This window comes from Nelumbo nucifera, chromosome 1, assembly GCF_055504915.1.
Source record: "Nelumbo nucifera cultivar China Antique chromosome 1, China Antique-T2T, whole genome shotgun sequence".
Classification (NCBI taxonomy): domain Eukaryota; kingdom Viridiplantae; phylum Streptophyta; class Magnoliopsida; order Proteales; family Nelumbonaceae; genus Nelumbo; species Nelumbo nucifera.
The window spans coordinates 83,251,357-83,257,913 of NC_142649.1; the positions used below are offsets into that span (position 1 = coordinate 83,251,357).

The 6,557-nt window shown below is 38.8% G+C and overlaps 1 long non-coding RNA gene across 1 annotated transcript; it reads left to right on the top strand.

The window, feature by feature from the left end:
* Positions 1-1,252: 1,252 nt before the first annotated feature.
* On the top strand, positions 1,253-3,095 carry LOC148803496 (uncharacterized). The gene is made up of 2 exons (XR_016074448.1): positions 1,253-2,115; positions 2,673-3,095. It is a non-coding gene; the product is annotated as an uncharacterized LOC148803496 (long non-coding RNA).
* Positions 3,096-6,557: the final 3,462 nt, after the last annotated feature.

Genomic DNA, 6,557 nt, shown 5'->3' on the forward strand with positions numbered 1-6,557 from the left:
AGCTCAGCATGGATCAGCTCGCCACAAAGCGAGCTCGGGTAGGTAGGTACTCCGAACTAAAGTCACTTCGAGCTAAGATCATCTCGGCACCAGATCGCGACAAAACAAGACCAAGTTTGTTACAAATCGTGCCCGGACCAATGGATCACCTCGGTCCAAGGGCACTTCAGCATTCATGTCAAGGCATACCTAAGGGGCGCAAGCTTGAGGAGCTCGCCACTAGTCAGACCACCACCGAACAGCTCGATATCCTATAGGAAACTTGTCTACCGTTCAGACCTCCGAATGGCAACCTCGAGGAGCACACCACAGTACTCTGTATCTTACAGGGTCGTACCTCGTAACGGTCAAGTTAGTTCACCAACTCCCCGGTTCTGACGGGAAGGGACAGTATTACCGTTTAACGGCGTGTGACAGTGTTACCGTTTGACAACGCATGACAGTATTACCGTTGGATGGCGTTTCATCCACCTAACATGCAAGGAAGTCCCGTCACAGCTGGGATCCAGTAGCTGTTCCGCCAACCCACATGGACCCCAGTATATAAAGACTCCCCCCGGGGGCGAGGTATGTTCTATTCTTATTGTTGTGTGTGTAATCTCTAGATCTCTAGCTCTCTCACTGTTATCATCATCAAGCTCTCTCCACTACTATTGTACTCTAACTTAGCCATCGGAGCATCCTCGTCGGGTGAGCCACCCCAGGATCTCTGATTCATTTCTTTCAGGAAACCCAGTTCTCATCGTTGCTGGCAGCCAGATCACATCCAACAGGGAGCAGCCAGATTATGCCACATCAGTAAGGACACAGTTTGACAAGATTTCAAGCATAAAACACACACTAAAGTTGGAATTATCTGCCACAATATGATGCACATGCACTGTTATATAGCTATAATAGATAAGGAGCCTAATTGAGGTATATGTTTTTTTCTGTTTGAACCATTAATATATGTGAAGATTCAGCAAGAACTAGATTTTTTATCAATAACAAGAAGTATATTTTCTTTTATTCTTTCTTTTTTATGGCTATAATGTGATTTCTGTTCCTATAAGGCTGTGTTTGGTTGCAATGCAAATAAATTTGCACTGATGCAAAACCATGGCAGTGCAAATGATTTGAATGTAAATTCTAACCTATTTTTGTTTCAAATTTTAGCTTATTTTTGTTTGATTGCAGTAAAAATGAAGTAAATTAAGACATGAAGCAGAATAAAGTAAAATCAAAAACAAAATTAAATAATAATTTGCATTTTTTACATTTGCACTCCCATGCATTTGTACTAGTGCAAATAAAATTGCACTGCAACCAAACACAGTGGATCCTAAGGGGATTATATAATTCTTGTATCTACATGTGCATGACTTTATGAGCTATATGCACATACCTGCACATTGGCATCTCATATATATACTTTACTTCTTGACTCTTGAGCTCTTTCAGCTGCATGCCTCATTCAAATGGATGCCATCTGATAATTGATTATGAGTCCTAAATGGTCATTGGTTAAAGTTTTGCAGGTGCATCCAAATCAATAGTCTTCACTAAGCCTTGTGGAAATGTTTAGGGACAAGGTTTGTGTACTTCAATTTTCTGCCATGTGCTTGTGATGCATGCGCATTTGGTATGTTGGCATTATTGCATGGAGCTGCATGTGCTGATGTTCTACAGTACCATGTGCATTGTGCTTCTCTTTTGTCCCTTATAGTGGATGTCAATGATGTGTTCTTGCAATTCACATCTACTTGCTACTCAGAGTAACTAAAAAATTAGAGCTTGTTATTGGAAAAGAAAATGTTGTTACAATCAAATGGTAATAGCAGGATCAATAGCAAGAGACAATATTATTATGGCTGCTGTTTGTGGATTGTGGGTTGATCTTGGCAGTAAGTCGATTTAGTTGGAAAGAATTGTTCATTCTGAAATTCATTAAAACTACTTATAAGTTGGTGCTGCAAACTTCTGTGGTCAGAAATCACTTCGTTAGCCACTTGGCTTAACTCAGAATGCAGAAATTAGTAAAGCACGTGTTCTTGAACCAGAATTTCAGGTTTCTGGAAATTGTGCTTCTGCAGTTGAGTGATTAATACCAGGAGTGGATCATAATCTTTTCAGGTATTCATTTGCCAACATCAAGAAATTTTGTTGATAAAAGAGAGATAGATCAATAAAAACTGGATACTTTGCAAAACCTATTTTGGTCTACATGCACTTATTAAGCATATTTGTCCCAATCTAGTGATCTACATCTAGTTTCTCCTCTAGCAGCTTAAGCTCATGCATAAATTTCATGAGCCTCTATGTGTAATGCATAACTCACCATCTGGTCTGAATTTTGGAATGGTCTTGTTTTCTTGAACAAGGAACTACAGATAAGCTTCCAATTGATCTGCTGTCCATGTCCTGTGATGCTTGAAGTTTTAGAGATGAACATGCATTGTATAATTGAGATGTTTATATGTTTAAACTTTGAGTGTCAAATGCATCCATTGACTTGCTTCAGACAGATTCCATTTCTGTAACTTCAGAACGGCCTCTCTGAATCAAGTCATTGGATGCATTTGACTCTCAAAAAACCATAACATTGGAACAAATGAAGCATATAACTGTGTACTAGAGGAGAAGTTTACTGTCAATGGTTCCTTATGTATTGTTGTTGGATTTTTCTGCAGTTTTTGTTGCAGAGATGGGTTGTATCTGTTGAACAAATGCCGGAGATGGAGATGGGCATGATACCAAAGAAAGATACCGTGACGGAACAAAGAAGAACATACACGTAGCATTTGATCAAGTATCAGAAAAGGCCTCAGAGGGCCATTTTATGCCAACTTGAATTAGAAGCACAATTAAGATTGGCCATGCAAGCCAACAACAAGAAGAAAAAGAAGAGAAGATCGTTTAATAGACAGCTGCAAAGAAAAGTAGTTCCTACATGGTTGAAGGAGAAGTTTGCAGCAGGACTCCACCCATCAGTCTCCTTTGGCTTCCTTGGCTTCCTTCTCTTTTGGCTTCCCCTTTTTGGGCTTCATGAAGCAGAAGCAGGAGCAGCAGGGACACTGAAACAAGAACTTCATTGCTTCCTTCCTAGTTGTGCTGAATGTTCAGAAAACAACTATGTATAAGCAGAGTGTGACCTTGGACTGCTCCTTCCTTTTCTTGTTTTTTTCCTCCTCATTTACTTTTCACTCTTCCACTAGATTCCACTCCAATCGCTTTCAAAAAAGAAAGATGCCAAATCCATCCAGGTAAGAAGGGTGAAGGGGTTCATGATCAAGGAAACCCATTGAGTTTTGTATGCCTTTCCGTGTGGACCATGTTGGCCACTTGTGGGAAAAGTCTTCATTTTGTTCTCTCTTTCAACCAACACTTTTCTAGGCTGGCAAGCAATAAAGCACAGAAATGTGATTCCGCTGGTGCCATTTTTTAACTTATCTCGACTCTTAAGATGAAAAATCAAACTTACTGTAGATTATTTTAAACAAAAAATACAATAGCAACCTTCGGACATCATCACCATTATCATGAAGTTCAGTTGGTGGGCCAGTTCATGGATGGAGCATTACCCAACTTCAGAAATTTACAGAGGACTGTAATCTTCTCGATGCAAGTACAGTGAGTTCTTATAGAGCTCAGGTTTTCTTTCTTTCTTTATTCATTTTTGCTTTTGTTTTTGTCCAGTGCGTCTTGTGTGCTTGGATCGTAAGGTAATGATCAGTTGAAATGATGGCCCATCAATTGAATGATCGAGCTTGATGACATGTATAGTTAATTTTTCCCCATTTTAATAATTCATCCTCTTCTGTGTTATATTTGGAATTTAGCTCTGTGACATTTTGTTACAGAGAAACTGAACCATGATGGCATTCATGCCTCCATTACTGAGGTGATATTAGGAACCAGGCTTTCAGCTGCAACACTTTTGAAGCGAACAGGGTTTAAGGAGGTTTGAAAGAAGAACAAAATGCTTTGGTGGCAGCACTGATGTACCCTTATGATCAGGATGATCAATGCCTTAGTGAGTACTACTCTTATGTCTCAGTGGGATGATCTGCTGTCCCAAAGCCAAAGCACAGCCAAGGCAATGCGTTTGATAGCCTTCAGATTGGAATTTTGGAACAGGTGGTCGGACTCACCAGCTATTCAAAATTTCAAATAGAAGGGAGACTTATTGCTCGTTTGCTTCTATACAGACTCCTATGCTATGCTTTGAGATTGAGATATTCACATCAATCACTATTAGACTTAAGTAGAAGGGAATGCCTGGCTTGCGCACACAAGAAGAAGATGTCAAAACTCCAAAGGCCAACTATTTGAAGTTCTGAAAGTGAGGTAGTCACGGTACAATCATCAATCTTTCTTCAAAGTTCAAACTTTCAGCTCTGTCGTCGAAAAGCAAAGGCTACAATGCCACAAATACAATAGGTGGTGGTGAGTGAGTACTGAGTAGGAATTGAAAATTTGTTGAAGCAGCTAGTAATGCTAACGGATGGGTTGCGGTGTCACTGTCTTGTGTTTGATGCTTTCCCATGTGCAACTGTCTGTCGGCGGTCCTAACCCTTACCCGTGTTACCCACTTGACTTGAGAGGCAGTGGTTTTGGCTTTATGTCATTGGGATGGCGGGCGGCATTTGGGAAATCCAATTTTCTACCACTCACAAAATTGGTCCTCACACCTACTTCACAGCCCTTGCATTGCATTGGGAGGTTTTTAAAATTGGACCGGGTATAGAACCGTACTGGGACTGGTTTCCGGGTCAAATGGTCCATCTGTTTTGACTTAAAATAAAAAATAAAGAACAGCCAAAAATCTTTATCTGGGTCAATAATTTTATTGCTCGGGTCAATGATTTGTTGATCAAAATCAATGGTTTTTGACCAAAAAACAATTTTAAGGTAGAACAGAAATGAACGATTCCTAATTAATTTTTCCGATCCGATTATCTGGTGCAGTCCAGTTTTGAAAACCACATGGTAAGTATGAAAATGTTCCCAATGTGTGGTAAAAGTGGGTGTGTAAAGAGCGATTTTGTGGGATGAAATCCCAATTCAAATTTTGGTTTTATTTTGTGGGCCCCATTAAAACAAAAACAAATGTGAGTTTGGATCTGCTAAGCATAATATATTACAGCCGCACGCACAATAGGGGGTATCTATCTTCCATGAATTACAGCATATAAAGTAGAATATGTTCCCGATGGACGCCTGTAGCATGTTGTGATCAGTAGATTCGGTCTCGAATAAACTTTTCGGTGAAAAGTCCAGAAAGTTCATATTTACAGGTACGCAGTCCTCCAACAAAAAAAGAGGGCTTCCAATTCCATCGAATGAAGCTTTTTGTAATAGGTTCTCCAAAGCAGAGTTTCTATGCTCTGAAGAAATAAATAAATAAAAGACATGATTTTTCATCTTACGCTGCCTTTGGTCACATGTGAAAAACAGAGAATGAATAATTTTCTTGAAAAAATGATTTTCAATATGAAAAATAAATAGACCATCGTCATCACTCACCTAAGCCTTGTCAAACTCCCAACTATATGGGGTCGGCTACGTTAATGAATCTGTTTCACCATTTCAACGTATTCCCTTAACCTGAGAAATAAAATAAAGATAGAAGAAGGTTGGAGGGAATTCATTTTTCCAAAATTACGACTCCCTTTTTGAAAAATTGTTTTCAACAAGAGAATAGCAGCTTTTAGGAAATTAATCAATTTTTTTTTTTTATTTTATGGGTAATATCAAACAAAACCTTAGATTAAAAAATAAAAAACACAAAAATTATATATTAGGCAGTGTCAAAGAGTGGTTTTCTGTGGCAGATCAGGGCGTGTGAAGAATTTAGAAAATATTTGGTGACATGCAAAATAATGCAAGGGATTGAGGAGCCCTTTACCTAATCATAACCCCAAATACGTGTGTACCTGAAAGGGAATTCTACTAGTGTCCTAGTGGGCCTTAAGCCCATCACGAAGATGTCAAATCACTAGTTCTTTTTTTGAAGCCGCAGACTTTGCGACCACCTCAAATTTTATTAACTATTATTAAACAAAAAATTAGAATAAACAGAGGAGGACATAGCCTGTTTTGCCCCATGTCCAATGCAAAATTCACTCAAATCCACCAATTAAAAATTAAAGTATATATATATGAATATGAGCCCTTTGAATGATTGAACCACATGTCGACATTTTGAACTATGTTAATAAGTTTGTATCTGGCCCCTCTTTGATTCAAGAGGCTTGTGATGCTGTTATCTGCCTACCCTAAGCCTATGTTATAAATTAGAGAGAGAGAGAGAGAATTTGAGGGAAACTTTCTTACGCTCAATTTAGAAAGAGTACAACTACAAATATTTACAGTATTCCTTCCAAAGTCCAAACTGGGCTTGAGAAATGTCTCTTGATCTCTATCAAAACAAATACAGTCCAAATGAAAGACTCCAAATCATCTATGGAAGAAGGGGGTATACTACACCAATTATGATATGCCACGTGAATTTGGTAAATGGGGACTTTTGTGCAAAGAGTTAATTTACATAAATTAGTACAAGATTAAGTGAT